We start from the raw sequence: 27425 nt of genomic DNA, 5'->3' as shown, positions 1-27425 counted from the left end.
CATGATTCATCATTACTATTTATTTATTTAATCCTTTGCTTCCTGGTCATCCAACAGTGTTGAACATGGGCTTACTTTTGGAGAGTACGGTTCAAATTAGCTCAGAGATTGTTTGGCAACTCCCACAAGTTCTGGGCCTCCATTACCCCAATACATCTTGCAAGCAAGACAGATTGGAAGTCAAAGGTTTTGTGGCTAGTTTGGAGTTACAGTCCAATTACTGGAAGCCCTCCCCTGCAACAAAATAAGGATGTTTCACTCTACATATCCTCCATTACTAGGAATTCTCAATAGGTTCACCCTCTTAGATTCCAGGGAGTTTGCATTGCACTAGGTTTCCACACCATTCCCCCATTATGCCTTCCAATTTGTGTCATCTCTCCACCTATTCTCTCCCTCAATCCCTCCACCCCTCTATCTTCCACCTGATTCATCCTGTTTCCATCCCTACCTGCCCCCAGGCCACCTGAAAAAAATATTGTATTTTCTCTTCACAGGGAGATCTATGCATCCTTCACTTGAGCCCTCCTTGCTACTTAGTGTCTCTGGGTCTGTAGATTGTAGCATGATTATTATTTCCTTAGTGGGTTGCTTCTTATAAACAACTTTCAGCTTTGAATAAGCATAGTAAATAAGCAAACATGACACACGTAAAACAGTCTCTGGCCATGTCGTCAGATTATTTCAACTCTCTATTCTCAGATTTTTCCATTTTAAAGGCACACAGACATATATGATTTAGGATATGCTGGGATGTAGAGTGAAATACCATAACGCCAAAACCTCAACAATTTAACATATAATTCATGCTTTATTTAAATCACACATTTTCTATATTACTAGTATACTTTTGTGTGTCATCCACATTTCACAACCCAGGCCAATGGGTTTTTCATTATTTAGGACAGTGTTGATCTCTAGAAGAAAAGAATGAGAATTTTCATCCTCAAGTGAGCCACATAAGTTCTGCAGATTTCACTTGTCAAAGAAAGTCATAGGGTCTCATTGATGTGAAGCCAGCTGTAAAAATAAACGTTGCACTTAAGAGTTGGGCAGGCAAAAACTACTTTGAGACTATCACAATATTGCAAAAAGGACAGAGTCATTCTGAACTTAACTCTACTAGGACAGCACACTGAAGAACATTTTGCAGAAGTAAGATAAGGGATCATAGGCCAAGTGTTTGATAACTGACCTTATACAAATCTAAATCAAGCTTCCTTTACCAGGGATAATATTGCAATGTACAGCATTTGCTTATGTTAAAAGTTAGGCTTTAGCTCTTTAACAAAAACAGCGAAATGGTATATGAACAGTCCCCAGAGAAATATATTCCTGGGTTAAATGGACTGTTTTAATTTTCTATTAGAATAGTTCCATTGTACAAAATGATGAATTTCATAATGCTATTCTCCTTTAAATACATAATGTACTTTGACCATATTCATCCCCACTTAAAATTTACATCTAAAATAAAACTAGAAGAGAATCAGCTATCAATTAGAAAAGGTTGAAGGTAGATATTCAAGGAATGAAATAGAATTCAAATGGCAGAAAATGCCCACTAAGAGTTTTGTCAAACGAATGATAATATCTTAGTTAGAACTGTATCTCTAATGTGGGTCTGGAAGGAGACCCCATCTGTACAAAACTTTTTCACTCTTATTTTACAGCTTTCCTGGCATTGGTATACATTGAGCCTCATACTTTTCATATTTTCCTTACTTGCGATAAGTTTCTATTAGCATCAAAGATAAAGAATTAATAAGTGAAAAGAATTACTCATATGGATCTTAAGCAACTTAATCTACATATTGGTAGAAAGCACCACAAGCCTTTAACTACTCATTGCCTTGAGTGTAGAATCCACCATAAAATTTGAATTAGAGACACTGGCTCTCTATCACTGATGTGTGATTCAAAGTCAACTACTAAATGTGTTTCTTTCTACAAAAAAAAAAAAAAAAAAAAAAAAAAAAAAAAAATTTCTATATCATAGATAACATCCTAGAACAGTCACAGCCTTTAAAAACAGTGCAGGTAGACACCTCAATCATCCTCTTAGAGGGAATGCTTTAAAATGTTGCTGAACATTTTAAACTGTGGTGCCAGTATCACCACCACATTTCATAGGCCGTTCTTATTCCATGTCTAAGACATTGTGTTTGTAGCTCCCTACTTAGTGGTAAAAAATAGACTCTAAGTTACATTTTTTACCCCATAAATCTTAGCAAAGGAGAAGGAATTTATTGTCTAATTAAATCACTGAAAGCTAATTGAGAACTGGTCAACCCGGTCTTTCCTCTGCTTATGTAAATCTGTAAGGGGATGATTGGAATTTGTTTATTAGATGAAATACATGACAGTAAATCACCCAGTCCTAAGGTATTAGAACAGCACAAGTATCTGACTGAACTAATTTTTGTCTCTCAGACTCTGGAAGTTTGTTACCCTTAGTCCAAGGCTTGTGTTTCCTCACTGGGTGGTCTACCTTACTGGGTGTGTGATTTATTAGCCACATTTAAAGTATCTCATATCCAAGAGAGGAGTGCATCTTGCCCTGTGATTCTTGGTGATCCCCATCATTTTTCATATGCCATATAAATGAGATAGTGACCTAAACCTGCGAGATAGTCCAATAACATTGAAGGCATAGATATTCTATGGCTCTTGAGGAGTCATCTTGCCTGTGAAACTTCTCCAGTAAGAATGGTGATGAGACATATTTTTATAATGTATAGTATACATGGAAGGTTAACTCAAAAAAAGAACAAAAGTAGGAATTTTTCAAATACATGATGCCTGCCTAAGTACGTAGGCTTAGGATATCTCTTCCTTAATAGCTTCAGAGAGAATTTGGTATTATCAGTCAATGTATTATTGCCTTACAAAAACTGGACCATACAAAGTACCCTAGACTTGTTAAAGTTATCTCATTCCATAATGAATATTTATATGTACATCCATATTGAATATATGAATACTCAGAAAAATTAGATTATTATGTCCCTCTCCAATGATGTCTCTATTAAGCAATCCATGGCATATCCCCCTATCATCAGGCCAGTATTTACTCTTTCACTTACTCTTCCAAAGCCCCAAGCCATCTAGGTTTCAAAGCTCCAATTAAATATGCCACCTCTACTTGACTGCACATTAATTAGCTAGTCTTTGGCCTTAGAGTACCAAAAGATCATTACACTATATGACTGCTAGTAAATGTTACAATCCTGACAGTGAATACCAGCATGAGAAAATGTGGTACCAATCACGGCTTTCTGATGCCTCCCTGGATTTTCCATTCCATGTATTATCTAGGAATTTATTTATGATTCACGGGTAAGGCCAAAGTCCTTATGCCAACATGGATGTTATAGAAAGAGCATATGATCACATACTCCTCTGACTGAATCCAAATGCTTCTAAATGAATGATAATTGCCTATCTACCATCAGATCGGCGGCCAGACTCCTAGGAACATGCAAAACTACAAAGAACAAATAACCCTTTGTACAGTTCATAAAGTAGCAAAGGATGTCCTCAGGGCTATCAAAACAGAAACAGTAGCCTCAATGCTTTACTTCAAAAATTAGAGAAAAAGCAGGTGATTTATTATATCCTTGTAAAAATAATCCTTACATCCATTTGTAGAGACGGAACCCAGTGAGCTGCAATAACTTTTACCTGGTAAGATTTCCATTCTCAGGCAATAGTTTTTCTTGTTTTAATATATTTCACTTGGGCATTTAAATTTTATACCTCCATTTCTTTGATAAAAACTAGCATTTTATGCAAGAACTTTGTAATTTATGTAAATTTTCATTAATTTACATTTCATTTCTCTGGAGGTAAAAAGGCCAAGGGGATGAGAATTTCCTCACTATCCTCTGTGTTCTCAGTATCTTCACAGTAGAACAAGAGGAGCATCATTCATTAAAAGTGGTTTGGACAACCTAGCCCTGAGCGTTTTCTGACTACCTCTGATAGCAAGTCCTAGGAGTTTTATAAATCAATTCACACCAGAAAACATTCACATTAAACCTACCAAGACTCTTCCACAATTCATAACTCAATTTTAATCGAACTGGACTTGGAATGATTAAACTGTTTAGATATGAGGAAAAAATTCTTTAGAGAGAAATTGGCTTTGTCTCTTAATGGTTTAAGGGTAAAAACCTCTACCTTATTTATAGAAAACTCTTTAAGACAATTTTAATGAAGCTTATAGACAGATATACAAAATATTTCTTGCTGCATTTATTATAATACTTGAAAGTCATAAGATATACCTATAATGTAGTTTTTTAATATTTTATTTTACTTTATGTTTATTGGTGTGAGGATGTCAGATCAACTGGAACTGGAATTAGACACTTGCAAGCTGCCATCTGGATGCTGGGAATTGAACCGAGGTCCCTTGGAAGAGCAGACAGTGCTCTTAACCACTGAGCCAGCTCTCCACCTAATATAATGTAGTTTGAATTGTTAGCCTGAACATAACGGTGTTCCATTCATTTAACACTTATTAACTCAATGCAATTTAGCCACATATGTCAAAACTTTGTTGCAGAATCTATACTGTTAATTCTTATACTTTCCTTTCCTACAAGTTTAAAATTTTGGTGCACATTCGAGTCCTCAAAATAGTACATTAGCTGACAAAAAACGGTTTCATTTTTTGGCTGAAATCAAAACCCAACTTTGTTAAAAGGAAATCTGGCCTACCTTCATACAATCATAACAAAAATAATTTTTCCAGCTCTTTGAAGTTGGTGAAAATTACAACAGCTTACCCAGCAAGAGAAACTGTGATGTGTGTGTGTGTGTGTGTGTGTGTGTGTGTGTGTGTGTGTGTGTTGTGACTTAGAATTGTAGACCTCAAGATCTAGAAAAATATTTTTCAATGATTACAATAACAAGTTGCAATGGGTGATTTTATATGCAATTTGATTTGGACATGAGTTAAGCAGATATTTTGTTTATCATTATTCTAGGAGTATACATAAAGCTTTATTTTAATCGTTAAACTCATCAAATCATATTGTCCTCTGCAATGGTAATGTGCTTCAACAGCAAATTCCTGAAAGCCTGAAAGAAAAACCAAATGATACTTTGCAGTGCATTCTTGTCTTTGAGTTGCTACAGTCTTTCCTGCCCTTCATACTAACACCAACACAAACACAACACTCTTGGTACTCAGGCATTTGCAGTAAATAGAAATATACCACTGGCTCGCCTTAGTCTTCAAATCAGTGACTTTAGTTCTCCAATCGTCTCAAGTTTTACAGGAATGTGAGCCTATTTCTTAGATGTATTTCTTATGAGTAATAGAATTATTTCTCTGGAGAACGAAGACTTAAAATAGCTCTCAAACTGGAGCCTTCTCTATTACAATACAGTAGTGGAGGGGCTAAGTCCTAGTTGTTGGGATTTATGTCTATTTAGTGAAAACATGTTTCATGAAATGCAATGGAGAGATATTACTTAAATAATATATTTAAGACCATAAAAATATTAAAGAATTTATAGCCATGAAAGGAAGTCTAGCTTTTCACAGGAAAGTCTGGGGAGTTAGAATACATAGAAAGCCCTTTTTCTTTTGATACACTTTCTTATGTGTTATTAAGTAACACATAGATAGAAATCACTATCTTCTAATGGAATGCCTCCACAAAGATAACAGGTTGATCTCTAAGTGAAAGTATATGTTCTCTAATCTGTATCTAAGCTGATGTAATTTACTATAATTAAGTAATTTAATAGCAGTTCTTAGTTTAAATAAAACTGTAAATGTAACTAAATCACAATTTCAAGGCTGAATTTAGGTTAAGCTGGATTTTCAACTTTATGACTTGAACACTTTAAGAGAGGGTTGATAGGATGATTATGTCTATGTTGCAGGCTCATCACTCTCAAAAGTAATTGTAAAGAGAGTTAAATAATTAATAAAAATAACTAGTTGTTCTTTCTTTGTTATCTGTATGTGTATATACTTCTGCTCTAAGCCACTGAGCTGGAAAAAAAAAAAAAAAAAAAAAAAGGAAGATGCTCTTCCTTTATTGGAGCATAATAAGTTATTGCATATTGAAAAAAAAAAAGACAGTTGATATATCTATGATTCTTTGCCCAAGGCTAGGAAACAAACTTGGACCTGGTGACTTATGCCTATATTTTCAGCACCTGAAAGTTGAAGAAGAGAGGATCATTAATTCAAAACCACTCAGGAATAAGTGGTAAAATTTTGTTCACAAAATAAAACAGCCCATGTGACTCTTAAAACAGTATAGACTATTTCTGTTCATTTCAGTTGACTCAGAGATTTCAGGGGTAGTTCCTATTGCTGACTATACTATACACTTTGGACTCAGGACTCAGAGAATGGAAGCTGAATCTAATTTGAAAGCCTCTTTCTTGCAGTCTAGCTTTCATAGTGCCAGAAGGGTTATACAGTCTCCCAAGGGTTGAAGCAACCAACCACCCCACCCAGCTGGGAAACCTATGAACCACAGTGATAAGCTAAAAATGCAGTAGTGGCACTCATATTTGAGCAGTAACCAATAGCTATCTAGTTTGACTTAAGGCTCTGTAAACAGGAGAGAAATTAATACTCAGTTATAGAAACCTAGAAAACTATCTTGGGATACAAAGTCATGGATTTTATAGATCTTATAGCTCTCACCTCTTCAAAGAAGTTTCTCTTTACAGAAAACAGAGACCATTATAGAAAATTACAACTAGTCATAATGTAGAGGTTGACAGATCATGGAGATTTTGACCTTATCAGACACATGTAATTTCAGGAAACATAAGAACAGGAAGAAGAAAGATTGAAAGAGTCTGAGGACCATGAATCTTCAGTGATATTTTTAATCTTCTAGAAATTACAAAGAAACTACTCCTTGATTTTATTAATATTATTGCCTAAACAAGATCTGAACAATGACAACACCAATTGACCTGATAACGTAGAAGAGGGAATATTCAAATGCTACAACGCTAGACAAAAACTGCAGACAACTACTTTCTGCTGAGAAAGAATGAAATAGTCTTTCTCAGGAGAAGCCCATAACATGTTTTCTAATAAAAGTTTATCATGTCTTAAATCATATATACTAAGCAACACTAATTAGACTCAGTATGAGATAGATTAATGAAAGATAGATGATAGATGGGAGATTGATAGATGATAGATAGATAGAGATATGTGATGATACATAGAAAGATAGATAGATTGATAGATGATAGCTAGAGATATACGGATAGATGATAGAGAGATAGATAGATCGATAGATAGATAGATGATAGATGAATATATGAGGGATATAAATTTATCAATATTTTCCAAAGAAAATAAGGTCTGAATTTTAGGAAAAAGGGGCTGTGGGCAGAGTTGGAGGGAGAGACATGGGAGGGTTAAAGGGAAGAAAGAAAATGTGAGAAAAGATGTAGTCATATTTTAATTAAAATTTTTAAAAAGAGAGAGAAAGTCTTTGAAAAACTACTTCTCCCCAGCCCACCAAAAATGAAAGAAAGAAAGAATGGAAGAAAAGAAAGGACAAAAGAAAGACAGGAAATAGAGGGAGAAGGGAGGAAAGGTAAATGGAGGGAAGGAGGGATGTCACACAGGTTTCAAAATAAAACTCACTAGATTGAAACTTTTCATCTAAACTACTAGCCAGTATGAACTTTAATAGGTGGTAAATATTACCAATCAGTCTCTTGAATATACAAATTTAAAATTTGAAATAAAAAAATAAAGTTTTAATTTGATTTCAATAAATTTTGCAGATGTTTAACTTATTTTACTTGTGAGTTCCCTTTTACCTCTCTCTCTCTTTTGCTCTCTCTCTCCTCTCTCTTCTCTCTCTTCTCTCTCTCCTCTCTCTCTCTCTCTCTCTCTCTCTCTCTCTCTCTCTCTCTCTCTCTCTCTCTCTCTCTCTCTCTCTCTCTCTCTCTCTCTCTCACACACACACACACACACACCCATGAACCACTTTAAGTAACTAAGGAAGGAACAAAGGAAGTCTCTAGCAGCTCAGGACCTAAGCTTAGAGACATGTTCCTCTTATTGGAACCCCCAGCTTCCCTGTCCCTGTTTGGATCTCATTTCCCATGTACCTCACATTCATAGCAGAACATAACTTCAGATTTTTAGTATGTGTGCTTTTTTTTTTGTTAATAGTTTGGTGGTTTTCTCTTTTGGAATGGGAGGGTATTCTGTTTTCTTAGTGTCTGAAAGTTTTCTTGTTGTATTGAGTTTTTGTTTGTTTTTTGAGAAAGAACCTAAAGTTGGGTAGGTAGCAAAGAAGATCTGGAGGAACTTGGGAGAGGAAAAGGCTGTACTCAAACTATACTTCAATTGAAACTTGTTTTAAATACTAAAATATAAGAAGAAAAAAATGTTGAAAATATAAAACAATTTGCAGTTGATAGCTTCTGGGAGAAAGAAATATCCATTTTCTTCAATGAAGTGACATTAGGCCTATCCACCACATTCCAAGTCAGGCCTTATGCATAGGAGTCTGACACAAGTACACAAAGTACACGCCATGCTTCTGAGTGCATATGTGTAAGGGTACACATTTTGTACTTTCTATAGTTTTTTTGTTTTTAAAAAGAAAGAAAGAAGATGAAGTTGGGTGGGCTTTTTGGTAAAGGACAATATTGCAAGAGTTGGTTAAGAGAAGATATGATAAAAAATGTACTGTGTAAAAAACTACTAAAAAATAATATAAATGTTAAAAAAATAAGAAAAATATGCAAGCCCCACTGTCACAACACAGACATTAGGGTGCCCCTGCCAAAGGTCACCCAAATCATAAAGTACTGTCTAATGAGAGCAGCCTAGATGGAAACACAGGCCAAATATTCCCACCGAAGGAGCCACAAAATGAAACAACTCCAGCAGTGAAGATTGTACCGTTTCAATTAAAATTTAAAAATCAAATGAAGGGTCGATCTAAGATGGCAGCGAACAATGTGGATCACGTTTGGAAGCTCCAGTGAACCATTCAGGGAATTGCACAGATTTCTGAGCCAGGAACACCGAGGTCCGAACATCAAGGCAGCAGGAGTGCTCCACGGTACAGAGCAACCAGGGTGCGGAGGACCTGCCTGCCCCTGCACATGGGAGGAGCGTGGATTTTCTCTGATTGGAGCGGCAGAGGCAGAGGCAACAGCACCAGCGGCACCAGCAGCAGCGGCTGAGGTTTGCAGCTCATAGCCTTCCGGTGGTGGCGACTGGTGTGGTGGCTGGTGGGAGTTGCTGCGGGAGAGGGGACTCCGGGCAGGATTTGGGTCACGTGGAGCCTTCGGACCCAGACTGGAATCGGCGGACAGTTCGGCCCCAGAGTCCCGGGTACTGGCCCAGCCCAGCAAGCAATTCTGCCCGAGGCACTAACTCAGCTCTGCCACAGCGCTCCCCTGCTGTGCGCAGGCTTAGTGGAGCGCGCACTCTAAGGCAGCACCTTAGCTCAGCGGCAGCTCCCCGCTGGACACATCTGGGCAGAGCACTGTGGTTCCACCACCTGCGCTAACTCAGAGCAGCCACAGTTTTCCTGCTCTGGCGCAGGCTTGAACTAGCACTCAGTTCCACACTAGGCGCCACATCAGCTCAGCGGCAGTTCCCCTGCAGTGACACAGTCTGGGCTGAGCACTTGGTTCCACGATTGGCGCTAACTCAGAGCAGCCGCAGTTCTCCTGCTGGCGCAGGCTTGGTGGAGTGCTCAGTTCCATCCTAGGCACCACCTCAGCTCAGTGGCAGCTCCCCTGCGGTGACACAGTCTGGGCAGAGCACTTGGTTCCACCACTGGTGCTAACTCAGAGCAGCCGCAGTTCTCCTGCTGTGGCGCAGGCTGAACAGAGCGCTCGGTTCCACCAGCTCTAAGACTCTGGTTGGACACAGTGTGCAGTTTGAATCCAGAATTCCTGGCTGAGATTGGTGGTCAGTTCGGGCCCTGAGTCAATCACTGACCACAGCACACACTTGGGTCAAAAGGCCCTAGTAGCTTGGTGCGTAGTCCCAGCCCAAAATTCTGGCTGGACCCTGTGTGCATTTTGGGCCCAGAATCCCTAGCTGAGCTTGGCAGACGGTTCAGGCCCTGAGAATCTAGCTGAGTTCAGCCCAGTGTTCCTGGCTGGACTTGGCAGGGAACACAGAAGGCTGTGGATACCTTGGCCTGACCCAATGCTCATTCAGAGACCCAGAACAATTGCAGGATCCACAGCACAGTGGGGCTGAAGATCACTGGCTGTGAGAGACCAGAACAACAGGGCTAACCTCCTAACATCCACAGCAGTGAAGCTTTGAGCTCCCAGCCTAGGGAAATTGTGAGAAAACAAGTGAATCTATCGTCAGACACCCTCCATCCAACTCTGGAAGCTACCCAACAAAAACAAAGACGGCAAGATGTCTAAAGGACAACGAAAAAGCATACGCAAAAAAACCCCAAAACAACATGGAGTCTCCAGTTTCCAGCTATCCCAAAAAAAAAACAACCCAGAGAACTCAAATACAACGGAAATACAAGAAAATGACCTCAAATCCTTAGTAATGAGGATGATAATGGAGGAAACAAATAAAATTCGTAATCAAATGCAGGAAGACGCAGACAACAGGTGAGAGACATAAAGAAGCACATAGAGTGAAACTGGAAAAATTGCAGGAAAATGCAAACAACCAGATGAAAGAAATAAATAAATGGTTCAAGCTCTGAAGACATAAAGAGGCAATGGAAGAAACTCAGGAATATACAAAAAATCAGATGAAAGAAATCAAAAATCAGTTCAAGATCAGAAAATGAAAATGGATTCAATGATAAACACACAACGGAAAAAAAACGAGAACGTGAGACCTCAGAGAAGAAGGGAGCGACACACAGAGGTGAGCTTTTCTAACAGAATCCAAGAGATGGAAGAATGAATCTCAGGGCTAGAAGATACAATCACAGATATTGAATCAACCATTAAAGAAAATGCCAAATCTGGAAAACCCTGACACAAAATATCCAAGAAAAAGGACACCATGAAAAGAAGAAATCTGAGGATATAGTAGGCATTGAAGAAAGAGAAGACATCAGACTCCAGGGCCCAGAAACTATCCTCAGCAAAATCATAGAAGAAATTTCCGTAATCTAAAAAAAATGCCTATAAACATACAAGAGGCCTACAGAACACCAAATAGAATTGACCAGAAAAACCGAAAACTGCCCGCCACATAATATCAAAACACAAAACATGCAGACAAAGAATATATTAAAAGCTGCAAGGGAAAAGGGCCAAATAACATTTAATGGTAAACCTATCAGAATTTACACCCGACTTCTCAGCAGAGACCATAAAAGCCAGAAGGGCCTGGACAGAGATCCTGCAACCCTAAGAGACCACAGATGCCAGGCCAGACTACTTTACCCAGCAAAATTATCAATAACCATTGATGGAGAAAACAAAATATTCCATGACAAAAACAAATTCAAAGTACCTATCCACAAATCCAGCTTTACAGAAGGTACTAGAAGGAAAACTCCATCCCAAAGGGTCAAGCTACAACCAAAACTACCCAGGAAATAGATAACTATCCCATGGCAAAAACACAACTACACAAATGCTCGACTGGAAACAACATCAAAATTAAGACTCTTAACAGTCACTGGTCATTAATTTCTCTCAACATCAATGGCCTCAATTCTCCAATAAAAAGACACAGACTAACTGAATGGGTACATAAACAAGATCCAACATTCTTCTGCATCCAAGAAACCATCTCACCCATAATGAAAGGCATACCTCAGGGTAAAAGGTTGGAAAAAAATATTCCTAGCATATGGTCACAAGAAGCAAGCAGGTGTAGCTATTTTAGTATCGAACAAAATAAACTTTCAGCCAAAATTAATCAAAAGGGATGAGGAAGGACACTTCATACTCATCAAAGGTAAAGTCAACCAAGACAACATCACAATTCTGAACATCTATGCTCCCAATACAAGGGCACCCACATTTGTAAAAGATCTCCTAAAAAAGCTTAAACCACACATCGATCCCCACACAATAATAGTGGGAGACTTCAACACCCCACTCTCACTGAAGGATAAGTCATTGAAACAGAAACTAAGCCGAGAAATAGCATCATTAACCAATGCCATAGGTCAAATGGATCTAACAGATATCTATAGAACTTTTCACCCAAACAAGAAAGAATACACCTTCTTCTCTGCACCCCATGGAACCTTCTCCAAAATTGATCACATCGTAGGTCACAAAGCAAGCCTCAATAGATACAAGAGGATTGAAATAATACCTTGTATCCTATCAGATCACCATGCTCTTAGGCTGCAATTCAACAACAACAGAAATAACAAAAAGCCTACACATACATGGAAACTAAACAACTCTCTGCTAAATGACACCTGGGTCAGGGAAGAAATAAAGAAAGAATCAAGGAGTTTCTGAAATTCAATGAAAATGAAGAAACAACATACCCAAAGTGGGATACATTGAAAGCAGTGCTAAGAGGAAAATTCGTAGCACTAAGTGCCTTTAAAAAGAAATTGGAAACATCGCACATAAGCATCTTAACAACACAACTGGAAGCCCTAGAAAAAAAGAAGCAGAAACACCCAAGAGGAGTAGAACGCCTGGAAATGATCAAACTCAGGGCTGAAATTAACAATTAGAAACTAAGAAAACAGTCCAAAGAATCAACAAAACCAAATGGTTCTTTGAGAAAATCAACAAGATAGACAGACCATTAGCCAAACTAACTAAAAGGCAGAGAGACAGTATTGAAATCAACAAAATCAGAAATGAAAAGGGAGACATAACAACAGACACTGAAGAAATTCAAAGAATCATAAGATCCTACTTTGAAGGCATATATGCCACAAAATTTGAAAATCTAAGGGAAATGGACGATTTTCTTGATCAATTTCACTTGCCAAAGTTGAATGAAGAACAGATAAACAAGCTAAATAGTCCCATTTCCCTACAGAAATAGAAGCAATCATCGATGGTCTCCCAACCAAAAAAAAGCCCAGGGCCAGATGGTTTCAGTGCAGAATTCTACCAGACCTTCAAGGGCGAGCTACCCATACTCTTCAAGCTACTCCAAAAGATAGAAATGGATGGAAAATTACCAAATTCATTCGAGGCCATAGTCTCATTGATACCTAAACCTCACAAAGACTCAACAAAGAAGAGAATTTCAGACCAATTTCTCTTATGAACATAGATGCAAAAATACTAAATAAAATACTTGCAAAACGAATACAGGAACACATCAAAGATATCATCCACCATGACCAAGTAGGCTTCATTCCAGGCATGCAGGGATGGTTTAATATACGGAAATCCATCAATGTAATCCACCATATAAACAAACTGAAAATAAAAAACCAGATCATCTCCTTGGATGCAGAGAAAGCATTTGATAAAATTCAACACCCATTCACGTTTAAAGTTTTAGAGAGATCAGGGATACAAGACACTTTCCTCAACATAATAAAGGCTATATACAGCAAGCCAATAGCCAAAATGAAAGTAAATGGTGAGGTACTCAAGGAAATTCCTCTAAAATCGGGAACAAGGCAAGGCTGCCCACTCTCTCCATATCTCTTCAATATAGTACTGGAAGTTCTAGCCAGAGCTATAAGACAACAAAAGGAGATCAAGGGTATCCAAATGGGAAAGAAGGAAGTCAAATTATCCCTATTTGCAGATGATATGATAGTGTACATAAGTGACCCTCAAAATTCCACCAGAGAACTCCTAAAGCTGATAAACACCTTCAGCAAATTGGCTGGATACATAATTAACTCCAAAAAGTCTGTAGCCTTCCTATACACAAATGACAAGCTTGCAGAGGAAGAAATTAGGAAAACCACACCCTTCACATTAGCCACAAGCAATATAAAATATCTAGGAGTTACCCTAACTAAGCAAGTGAAGGACTGGTATGAAAAAAATTTCAAAACTCTGAAGAAAGAGATGAAGATGACCTGAGAAGATGGCATGATCTTCCTTGTTCATGGATCGGGAGAATTAACATAGTAAAAATGGCCATCCTACCAAAAGCAATCTACAGATTCAATGCAATCCCTATCAAAATACCTACACAATTTTTTAAAGACATTGAAAGTTCAATTCTGAACTTCATATGGGAAAATAAAAAACCCAGAATAGCTAAAACAATCTTGTACAATAAAAGATGCTCCGGAGGAATCTCAAACTGTACTATAAAGCAATAGTAATTAAAACAGCATGGTACTGGCACAGCAACCGGCTGGTTGATCAGTGGAATCAAATCGAAGACCCAGATATGAATCCACACACATATGGTCACTTGATTTTTGACAAAGAAGCCAAATCCATTCAATGGAAAAAGGATAGCATCTTCAACAAATGGTGCTGGTCTAACTGGAGGTCTATGTGTAAAAAAATGAAACTGGACCCATATTTGTCACCTTGCACAAAACTCAAATCCAGGTGGATTAAAGACCTCAACATAAAACCAGAGACACTAAGCCACTTAGAGGAAAAACTGGGAAAGAGCCTGGAACATATTGGCACAGAACACCAACGGCCCAGGCCTTAATGTCAACCATTAATAAATGGGACCTCATGAGGCTGAGAAGCTTCTGTAAGGCAGGAGACACTGTCAAGAGAACAAAGCAACAGCCTACAGACTGGGAAAAAATCTTCACCAACCCTACATCTGACAAAGGTCTAATATCCAAAATATATAAAGAATTCAAGAAATTAAACACCACCAAACCAAATAACCCAATTGAGAAATGGGGCTTGGAACTAAACAGAGAATTCTCAACAGAGGAATATCAAATGGCTGAGAAACACTTAAAGAAATGCTCAACCTCCTTAGTCATCAGGGAAATGCAAATCAAAACAACTCTGAGATTCCATCTTACACCCATCAGAATGGCTAAGATCAAAAACTCAAGCGACACCACATGCTGGCGAGGATGTGGGGAGAGAGGAACACTCCTTCATTGCTGGTGGGAATGCAAGCTAGTACAGCCACTTTGGAAATCTATCTGGTGCTATCTCAGAAAAATGGGAATAGGGCTTCCTCAAGACCCAGCTATTCCACTCCTTGGAATATACCCAGAAGATGCTCCAGCACACAACAAGAAAATTTGCTCAACCATGTTCATAGCAGCCTTATTCATAATAGCCAGAACATGGAAACAGCCTAAGTGTCCCTCAGTAGAAGAGTGGATAAAGAAACTGTGGTACATATACACTATGGAATGGTACATATACACTATGGAATACTACTCAGCAAAAAAAAGCAAGGAATTCCCGAAATTTGTGGCTAAGTGGATTGAGCTAGAAATGATCATAATGAGTGAGTTAACCCAGAAGCAGAAAGAATCCAATGGTATATACTCACTTATATCTGCATACTAGCCCAAGGGGCATGTCCCACGAAAGCCTTCACTTACCAGGAAACTGGGACAGAGGGGAGGGCATCCTATTGGGACTCTAAATGAAAGACGCATGGGAGAATAGCAAAATAAAAGGATACAGAGGGTCCTAGAAATCTACAAGTAGAACAATATGATAGGCAGATTTGGGCCCAGGGGTCCGGCTCAAACTAAGGCACTAGCCAAGGACAATACAGGAGGTAAACTTTAAACCCCTTCCCAGATCTAGCCAATGGTCAGAATATTCTCCACAGTTGAGTGGAGAGTGTGATATGACTTTCTCACGTACTCTGCTGCCTCACATTTGAACATGTCCCCTGGAGGGGAAGACCTGGTGGCACTCAGAGGAAGGACAGCATGTAGCCAAGAAGAGACTTGATACCCTATGAGAATATACAGGGGGAGGTAATCCCCCTCAGGAACAGTCATAAGGGAGGGGAATAATGGGAAAATGGGGGGGGGGAGGGAGGAATGGGAGGATACAAGGGATGGATAAACATTGAGATGTAACAAGAATAAATTAATAAAAAAAATGTAAAAAAAAAATCAAATGGAAAGCCTCACAAATACAATGGGTCATCCTGAAGATAGACTCTCAAGGCTAAAAGAGAAGGTAGAGGAAGTGCATCATTTAGTTGCTTTTTTTTAAAATTTTATAGTATATGAATGGAACATACAAGATATCTGGACAACCATGAAAAACAGTCTTGGAATTATAGATAAAAAATATCATACCAATGGCATAGTAAATTTAATTCTACATAAAGACTTTATAGGATGCACTAAACCCAAGCTCCTGCTAAAAGGGGAAAATCTTGAAACAATTCTGCCAAAATCAGGAACAAGTTAAGGCCATTCATTCATTGTCTCCATTTGACCCTCATTCGTGTTGTTTTCTATTCCTGACACTAAGGAATCTTAAACTGTGATGTCATTGACATGATTTGCAAGTATTTTAGAGAGAAAGGAAGCTTCCTGAAAACCTGAAGCAGTGGGCAACTTTTCCTCTGCTAAGGGTTCCCCATTTAAGAGTAGGCCTTTTCATCTCTTCCACATACAAATAGTTTGTTCCTGCTCAGAAAATAAGCAGCACTGTCTGAAGGGGAGATGCAAGATTCAACCAAAATCCTAAAGTTCTTTAAGCAATAAAGACTCTTAATAGCTCCTTTTAATAGATGTCTTTCTCACTTTAAACAATTAGAAAAAATATTAAATATATTTAGATTTTAATTATAGTCACTTTATTTAGTTTGTAATATATTTAGCTCTTATATTTAGTGACTTGATATATTTAGCATGTATTTTGTTCTGCATATTTTAAAATAAAACTAAGCAACACAAAACAAATAAGGTATTTTCAATATCCTGCTTTTGTGCCTACAAACCACTAAATGTGTGTCTGTGTGTGTGTGTGTGTTCCTAGATTTGATAAAATTATTAAATAGTCTACATATTCATTAACATTCTGTTAAATACTTTTCACATGTATCATGAGAAACAACACAAAAATAATCCAATTAGTCATTATATCTATGAACTCAACCAAGCTAAAGTTTTTTATTCACATTTTTCCTGACTTCTTAAGGGATTTATGCTTCAATTTTAAGAGGAAATATATTGATAATATCTGCACAATTGGCTAACATTTATTTTTATTTTGATAATATGGTATGGTAAAATGATATTTATTGTTTCTCTAGTGTTTGACTATTTACTGATATGTATATGGTCATATTTAATTTGCATTTACTATTTTTATTGTTCTTTTATGGGGACACAGATATTGGTAGCTTTTATTTTCCTAGTCAGAGTCTCATGTAAGCTAGGATATCCTCGAGTGTGATGTATTAGCTAAGGCTGGTGTTGAATTCTTATTTAAAGTTGTATAATTTATTCACACTGCATTTCGCTTATTATCACCTCACACATATCTTCCTGTTCCCACTCTCTTCAGCCCTATTCCCTGGCCCTGGTCCTCTGACACAGGGGTCCTCCTCCCCCTACCGTCTGACAGCAGCCTATCAGGTCTCATTAAGATAGCCTGCATCCCCTTCCTCTGTGTGCCCAGAAAGCCTCCCCACCAAGGGGAAGTGATCAAATCTCAGTCACCAGAGTTCACGTCATAGGCACTGCGTGCTTCCCACCCTTCCACGTGGAGAGTGAGGTGTCCATCGGGTCCATCTGAGCAGCGGATCTACATTCTCTGTGCGCTTTGTTCGTGGTTGGTGCGTCACTTTGTGCAGGCCTTCCTGGGTCCAGATCTGCTGGCCTTGACGGCCTCTTTGTGATGCTCCTGACCCCTCCAGTTCCTTATGTTCTCTAAGTCTTGACTCACATGGCTCCGCCGAGAGTCCAGCGTGGAATCTCAGCATCTGCCCAGATACCCCACTGCGGAAGTCTGTCAGAGGACGTCTTTGTGGGGCTAACATCCACTTATAAGTGAGTATCTACTGTGTGTCTTTGTCATGGTTAGCTCACCCGGGATGATCTTTTCTAGTTCCATTGATTGGCCTGTAAATTTCATGATTTTGGGGGCTGGAGAGATGGTTCAGTGGCTAAGAGCACTACCATCTCTTCCAAAGGACCCGGGTTCAATTTCCAGCACCCACATGGCAGCTCACAACTGTATGTAAATCCAAGATCTGACGCCCCAACACCAACGTATACACATTAAAATTAAAAAACTATTTTAAAAAATTTCATGACTTCTTGTTTGTGATAACAGATTCCTGTATCCATTCTAGTGTTGAATTTTTGACCCACTTGCTCCACCTCTCACCCATGTGCTTGGATTACAGGAGTGAGACACTACAGCCTTCTTAATTTGTATTTGTTTTCAAAATGATCTAAGTACATATTTACTGCTTAGTTTACTTGATAAAAAAAAGTTATTCATGTGGTACAAATATTAAAACTTTGCCTTAAATGGTGGGGATTATTTTTCAGTGTGTTATTTACTTGTTATTTTCACCATCATGTTGTTTTTTCTTTGATCATTTTGTATTTTTATCTAGTAAATTCATAAATGTGATAATAACTAAAGAAACTTTATAAAAATGATTAAAACTCTTTCTGGAGAATCGCAGGTCACCTCCCTTCCTTCGCTATACCAGGCCAAGTTCTGAATGAGTACCTTCACTTCCTTATTTGTTGGTTTTAGGTAATAATGGCTCATGTCACCCTGACGATAGCCAGCTCTGGTCATTTACTTTGCTTTTCTTTGTCTTCCCTTTTTTTGAAGATTGATAGTTACATTACTGTTTTTGTTTCCTTCACTGCTGATCTTTACTCCTTTAATAAATAACCTTTCTACTTCTATTTATTTTTCATCGATATAATTCAGGACCTCAACTCCCTTCAAATTAAGAAAAATACATTAACAGTATGAAGCTTTTATAAAATTTTCACTCCTATTTTTAATCTTCTGTTAGCTATCTTCTTACAGTAAGGCTTATCAAAGTCTTAGACACACATCTATGTCCTTCTGTCCTGCATTTTTAGTCATACTTCCATAAAAGCCAATGAGCAGTGTCTGTCCTTTACCTGTGTACAGACACTACATATATACATCTTATTTACCCAGCAATGTATAAGGTGATGTTTCCTTCTACCTGGTAACTTAGAAGCAGGAAGCTTTTAACATCAAGGTCCTAAGTGCTCATGTTGAAAAGCCATGATACATTTTAGCATGACTAGTTTTATATCTTCATTTATGTAGAATTTTACACTTCTCAGCATTTGTAACTACCTCTTGATTAAGAATTATATGATTTTATAACTTCTTATATGCTATATCTGTCTTCTGACTCATTGCATCTCTCACAGGGATCAGTTCAATCTTAATGACCTCTTTGCAATGGGATTTTCACACTTCTGCAATTGAAATGGTGGCTTTCTCAGCCTCTTCCAGGATGGCTTCATGAAATTTTCCCTTCACCATTCTCTCTGAAACAGTATCCATGCTTCTCAGGTTATGTGACATTCTTACTGAAAAACATTTCTCTTTTTATGCTCACTTGTTTTGAATCCATTATCATTATTGCTTATGACATAATAATTGAAAATACACAATATAAAGAAAGGCTACCCTGTGTGCTAACTGGGTGATAATGGACAGTTTTTCTCTTAGCTATCTATAATCTATCTATCTATCTAACATCTATCTATCCATCTAACTATGGTTTCTGGAAAATGAAGGTTCTACTTTCTAGGAACGTCTTTTTTATAGGATTGTAAGAGGAATTAAACACATTAATATGTATATAATTCACTTAAATATTTGAACTTAGTGTATTTACATAATGCTCAATTTCAAAAATTTTTTGTTTTGCTTTATCATCCTTAATATCTGGAATACTTTTTTGTTTGTTTGTTTGTTTGTTTCTTGAGACAGGGTCTCTCCTTTTAGCTTTGGCTGTCCTGGACTCGCTTTGTAGACCAAGCTGGCCTCGAACTCACAATGATCCGCCTCCCTCTGCCTCCTGAGTGCTGGGGTTAAAGGCGTGCACCACAGCATCTGCAATACTTTCTAAAATCATAATAATTTAGTTGTTTTTTTTTCTATCAACTCCTACAGAATCATACAACTGTGCAATGTTAACGTGACTTCATAAGGAACATATGTTGACTGATGAGATAAGTCAGTGGGTAAGACTGCTCTGAAAGAATGAGAAACTGTGTTTGAATCATCATGATGATAATTGATGGGCATATCTGCACATGCTCATGTTCCAACCATTGGGATTCAGAAACTGGAAGATCCGTAAACTTCCTGGCCGCTCAGACAGCCCAGCTGAAATGTCAAGCTCCAGATCCAGTGAGACTCTGATTTGAGGAAGTTAGAAGCAAAGTGAGAGAGATGGTGGAGAGAGAGAGAGAGAGAGAGAGAGAGAGAGAGAGAGAGAGAGAGAGAGAGAGAGAGAGAGAGAGAGCCCATCATCTTCATTTCCTGTTACTTCTGTTGTCGCATCATAGAATCATCTACATAGGCAATGGCCTACAAAAAGTAACTAGGATATCTCCATTACCCTCTACATGCAAACACAGGTACACATGCATGTGCAAACACACAAACGCACACAACCACCCTGCTCCACAGAAATACAACATCATATTTGAAGCAATATTTATCTGCATCATAATCCTCTGTGTGTTAGAGACAGGGTACATGCTTTACTGTTTATGTAAGTGTGTGTGGGTGCATGTACATTAGTGTGTGCTTGTGTTGAGGTCCTATCACTTTTAATTCCTTATGTGATGTCCACCAGTTTCTCAAAACTACTTCTATCAGTGAGAACAGGGCTTGTCAATTAGGCTGGCTGAACATCAAGCCCCAACAATCTACTTGCTCAGAGCCTGCTTATCTCTGGGATCACAAGTACACACTCATGTCAAGTTTGTTATGTGAATGCTAGAAATTAGATTCAAATCCTCATTTGTATCAAATATTTTATTGACTAGCTACATCCACAAGCCAAAATCATTCTTTAAATAAGATATGCCTATCAAATTTTCACAGTTACATTTTTGCTATTTCCTTAAAAATATTTTCTTAAAACAGCTAAACATTTACTACAACAAATCAGCTGTAATGATCCCGGTTTTATTATTTTGTATGATCATGTTGTATTATGTGGTTACCATGCTTTTGCAGTAGATTACATTTTTATATTTATGTAATTAAATGAGTTAGTACCTGTTTAAAAAGTCTATCTTTTATAGATTTTCACTTTACTGACATGTTTAATGAAAATAAGATGGTGAATAATCTATCTAGTGCTACAAAGCAAAAAACCCTAAGCTTGCATTCTTAAATAGACATTTCTTATACTACAAAATTTCTGTGGACTTAGAATCTAGAATGGACTTACTGGTTAGTTCTGGACCAGGGTCACTTACATGGTTTTTACCAGTTTCTGGAATGGAGGTGGTTTCTCCTCAAAATACTATAGGCTGCTAAGCGTCTCAGCCACAGACACCCACATAGACTCCCTATCTCCTATAATCACCAACTTACATTCCTTCTCCCAGTTCCTCCCTACATAGGATTGCTACTCCTCTTTCCCTCCCCAACCCTTTTTCTACCCAGTTCCCACCCTCCATCTGTTTTTGATATCTGATTTATTTCTCCTCCATATTGTGATTCAGGCATCCTCCCTTGAGCTCTCCTTGTTACTTAGCTCTTTGGGTCTGTAGATTATAGCATGATTATAACATACTTTATGGCTAATATCTACTTATAAGTGAGTAAATATCATGTATGTCTTTCTGAGTCTGGTTTATCTCACCCAGGATGATATTTTATAGTTATATATATTTGCCTGAAAATTGAATTATGTCTCCTTTTTTTAATATCTGAGTAGTATTGCATTCTGTAAATGTATCGCAGATTCTTTATTGATTCGTCAGTTGAAGGGCATCTAGGTTGTTTCCAGTTTCTGACTATTACAAATAAAGTTGATATGAACATACTTCACTCTGCCCTTTTCTTTGATGGGATCCTTCCCCATTTTGGCTATATACATCAGAAGTTCAGCATTCAACAGTGTCAATTCCATTCATTTCATCTTACATAGAGTATAATTCCATTACTATAACTTCACATTTTAGTTTTATCACCTTCTAATTATGTTTATGTAATAATACAACATTCCACTTACATTTCTTCTTACTTTACTACAACCTTGAAATGGGGTGGGGGCAGTGTCACACAAACATGTCCACTCATGGCTCTATAGAACAGAGGTTGAAGTTGAGTCTCCTCCTAAGTCACTCTTCATCTTTTTTAATGAAGTGGATTTTTACACTGAAGATGGGTCTCACAGATTTGTTGACTGGCATGATAGAAATCTAAAGGATTTTTTTGACTCTGACTGCCCAGCTCTAAGAACATAAATAGGCAACTCAGTGCCAAGTTTAACAACATTTCTGGAGAGATGAACACAGATCCTCTTTATTTATTTTTTTTTACACTTTTTTCTTATTAATTTATTCTTGTTACATCTCAATGTTTATCCCATCCCTTGTATCCTCACATTCCTACCCCCCCCCCATTTTCCCATTATTCCCCTCCCCTATGACTGTTCCTGAGGGGGATTACCTCCCCCTGTATATTCTCATAGGGTATCAAGTCTCTTCTTGGCTACTTGCTGTCCTTCCTCTGAGTGCCACCAGGTCTCCCCCTCCAGGGGACATGGTCAAATGTGAGGCACCATAGTACGTGAGAAAGTCATATCACACTCTCCACTCAACTGTGGAGAATATTCTGACCATTGGCTAGATCTGGGAAGGGGTTTAAAGTTTACCTCCTGTATTGTCCTTGGCTGGTGCCTTAGCTTGAGCGGGACCCCTGGGCCCAAATCTGCCTATCATATTGAATGAACCTTCTCTCCAGCCTCATTCCTTATAACCTAGTGGCTTGACAGTAAAGATGGCCCCATCTTTTCATATTTTTTGGAAACCAGTTTCTACTTTAATTATTTTGTCAAAATATTGGACCATAATTTTAGCTGTGTTTTCTTTATAATGAGTCCTCATTATAATGCCCTTTCCTGTTTCTCTGGAGTTACTATAATACTGTCAATTTAGGCTACAAACTCAGTTTTCTTTTTTGCTGTGGTAAATCATGACAGGGAAAAGTTCCCTCTGCTCTGCTTTGGTTTTGTTTTTCAATTGAAAACAGAATGCTAAGCACATTCATCCAAACTGAAAATTACTGTTGTATCTTTAGCTACAGAAACACTCCTTAATTGCATTACAGTATCAGACTTGTCCATCAGTGTTTCAGGCAAAAATATTATTTGGCCAGGCAATTCTGTCTTCAGGTGTTCACTTCGCCTAAGATGTTCAACCCCCAATTGGATGTAAAGATCAGATAAAGGTGAAGCTTGATAAAATGGTCATAGGGAAGATTTGCTTTGTAAATTATTATGTTAAGAAGAAGTTTTAGGCAGATCTAATGAGGATGCCATGAGAAGAAATCAGCGTGAGACATTTGGAAACATTTCATCAATCCTACAACAGATAAATAAGATACTTTCAGTTTTGAACATGTCCCTAGAACTCCTTAGTTAAGCTTACTTTGACAAGAAAAATGTAAACAAGCTGATAGCACTAGGAAAAGTATAAATAACCCAGGATTTTACTGGCCATATTCAGCTGTAAAATTGCTATTCACAGAGCTCCCTTCCTTCTGGAATTCTGGTTTCCTGATTGATACTTACTGAATTTTAAAGTTATCTTGAAATATATGTCTTACCATTAAAAACAAACTAATTGTCTCAGAAAGACATGAGTCCTTATTTAAAGTAATCATGTAAATGATTTTGCAATCTAATATGCCATTGTTAGAATATAAACCCAAAGTTTGGTGCATCTTATTTATGGGTCAATTGTGCTTTCATACTGCACACACATATTTTGATGCCAGGTTATTTTTTATATTTTTCACAAAATGTATACTAGGAAATTGGGACTAAGGAATACGATATTTGCTTAAGGACACAAAAAACTGAGTGGCTGATGGAATCCAGGCAGTGTGGTCTGAATCTGACAGGGTTGGTTATGGTATGTACACTTTCTGTCAGCATAGTTTGTTATTGGACATTTTTCTATGTAATGTCTGCCTTGAGGAACAGCCATCAACAAGATAGTCCTTAAGGAGTCAGAACTCACTTTCCCTCATAAATGGATTTTTCTTTAATTGTTCTGCATGTGCTGAACAGAACCTTGGGGAACTTCTAAAAGTTCTTGGGGAGTACACTAACAGATGAACAGATGGAAGACAGTACAACCGGGCTAGCAGAACAGCAGGCTGGAGAACAGGGGGCCAGAGCTGCAAACCCCATTTCCCACTGTTGAAGAGGAATGACCTTGTACAGATTTCTGTGATGGGGATATCTCTGCCCCAGCAGATAATACATGAAAATCGGGAGCTAGGTGTTATGTACATTCAATTTGTTTACTTTATGTATATCTTAAACCGGTTGCCAAGGAAACCTCTTTTCCTTTGGAAACTTAAATATATCTACCTATGATAGAGTTTGTGACATTTTACCACAGTCTAATGATAATTGGCCTCTTTCATCTGTGACGTCATGATACCATTCTCAAACCGACTAAAGCTCTCAAAATTGCAAATTTTTATTTGTAAGTCAACTTTAGATGTAGTTAACTGAGAGTATGTTGGAAAACTAACACCCTCCACTTCATCCCAAATTCTCATTTAAATAGTAAATATATGCAAATTAAAGAAATGTCATAGAAGGAACTAAAGTGGGAATAGTATTCAGTGATGTGATTTGTTTTGGAAAAAAAAAAAGAGTTTCTGCGGACCAGGTGTGGAGGAGTTGTCACTTCAGAAGAATGGACGATGTAGAACTTATCTTCCAAATTCTAGCATGAGGAGCTGGTACAGAGTGAGATGATTAGCATGTGAGGAAAATAAAACTAGAGTTTTCTGCCTCTAGTAAATGAGTGCTCTCTAGTGCCTTGTGGGTTTTGTTTATTTGTTTTTCTTTTTTTGATAGATACACCAAAGTATTTTCCAGTTCAGAATCCAAATTAATCAGACTGAAATTTGGAGCGCCAACATTCACAAGCTTTGTAATGGTCTATGTGTTATTCAAATGTTCCTGTTGTTTGCCCTTTGCCTGTGAAATGCAAATGATGATTAGTTCATATCTGGGGAACCGGTGCACACAGTGGTGAAGATGGCAGTGCTTAGAGCCAGTCTGCCTAGGCTAAAATCCTCTTGCTAGCATTTATAAGGCATGTGATTTTAGAGGGTTACTTCTGCTTTCAGTTCCAATATGCTAGGGTCTGAATATCTTTGCTACCTTTCCCAGTTGTTGAAACATAAACATCATAGTGACAGGAGGCTCTGCTTTCGGGCAGTGACCAAGTCTTGATGCAGGAACATAGAGAGTTGGGAACATTGCCTTCATTAGACAGACTACAGGGAACTACCATGATCTTCCTACCCTGTGTAGGCATGATTTCCAAGCTAGGTGATGAGTCTTTAGCAGATGTTGAATGTAAGATTGATGTTTTTCTATTTCCAAATGAGCAAATGAATTTCTCCTACTTATAGACAGGTTACACTGTTGTAGCAGCCCAGACTAAGGGATAACTAGAGTACTTACAGTTTACAATTATAGCGAACATTAAATGAACTAACACTAGAAAAATTTCTAATGCATTAACTTCTACATAACAAATAAAAGTTGATAGTCATTTTATTAGGAATAATATTGGTCACATGCTGTCTTCATATTAAATGAGACAGTACATATAACTACTTAAAACTATTCTTTATCCAATAAATACGTCTCTTACACTAGACTATGAGTAATCTACATGGCTATCAGGTACCTATAATGATATGTTTCATAGCTAAAATTTCCATTAATAATGACATTAAGTCTGAAAGAGTAATGCAAGCAGCTTGCATAGGTGGTTAGTTAAGCCAGATCCCAAAGCAAGGTCACCTAGGCTTTAGTCAGATAATAAGGGGCCAAGTTCTTCTGCATAGAAGACATTCAAGGTAATGAGACTGCAAGGTTGTGCTAAGTTATGCCATCCCTCTACATAGAGGGAGGCACTGCGAGGGCTGCCAAAAAGGCTCCCTCATGCCTGCTCTCATGATCATACAAGAGGTAGAAAGCACGTACTTGTGGAAAGAAGGCAGGAGTGGGTGTTTTTAAAACAATCACAAGTATGCAATGAATTACCTTTAATCTTGTAATAAGGAGACTATAAGGACAGTCTTAGAAAATTTTTGCATTAAGAGATAAGAAGCAATGAAAGACTTCTAAAACTGATACAGCATCTATCCATAGTAGTGGTGTGTGTGTGTGTGTGTGTGTGTGTGTGTGTGTGTGTGTGTGTGTGTGTGTGTGTCCTAAGGTAGCACTATACAGATGAAGAAAAATTAGATTTGTAATTTAGAGAAATGGATTACATATGAAAAAAGGCTTTTAAAACAAAATTAATAAGCAGAAAAGAAAATTTTATGTTTTGCATTTTAATTAACAAAACCAAAAATCCTTGTGACAGAGGATGGCAAATGATTTTGTGCCAAAATACATAATAAAAACAAATACTGCATAAGATTAAAAAGACATGAGTTCATTGTCTGAAACCTGGCAAAAATATTTCTGTATAAAACACATACAAAAATACATTATCAAAAATATCAGAGAGTGAGAAAAAGTGCTGATGTTAAAGTACTAAAACACTTCTTGAATGTAACATAGGGGATGAGAAGAACATAGGGACTGACTCAGGCTGTTGTTACAGAGCACATTATACTGACAACTCCATATCTCTGTATTTCAGTTTTCCCAAATGTAATAAGCCTCTCACTTTTGTAAGAAACTAGCTAAAGCTATCTTTGTACACATGGTTTACAGTACTAACTATGTACTTTCCTGGCTTTCCCCCCAAGAAATTTCAGGCATTTTATCCCTCAAAATATAGCCTTCGTCCCACTTAGCCTACTGTCATCTATTCTAACTGTAAAAAAAAATATGATTTTAACCAATATAAAAGTCACTTTTGCCACATTGAGTTTATTTCTGTTGTTACCCATTTAAATTATGAGAAATAACAACATTCTTGCATGTATCCATCATGCTGGGAACCACATTTTGATAAATTCTTAAACTATATTTACTTCCAACAGAATTTCCTGACTGTTTTATTGGCACAGATGGCCAGGAAACCTTGGATGTCATAAAATGACAACTGGGAATAGAGATTATTCAAAAATGTATTTGGTTCAATTGTGTATAGAAAGGAAATTTCATACCCTTCATTTGTATATGAAAGATACAACTTTCAGGAGACTTGTAGATATATTTTAATGTGATAAGCTTTTGTTGGGAAAGTATTGACAGTGACAACAGAGTCGTTTTTTGGTTATATTCCAAAGTACTTTCTGCACAGCACCTGTGGAAGCAACTATCTCTACCATTTTCTTTGCTTTAT

The sequence above is a fragment of the Acomys russatus genome, chromosome 2 (genome assembly GCF_903995435.1).
Source record: "Acomys russatus chromosome 2, mAcoRus1.1, whole genome shotgun sequence".
Taxonomy (NCBI): Eukaryota; Metazoa; Chordata; class Mammalia; order Rodentia; family Muridae; genus Acomys; species Acomys russatus.
Note: the sequence above shows the minus strand (reverse complement) of the source record.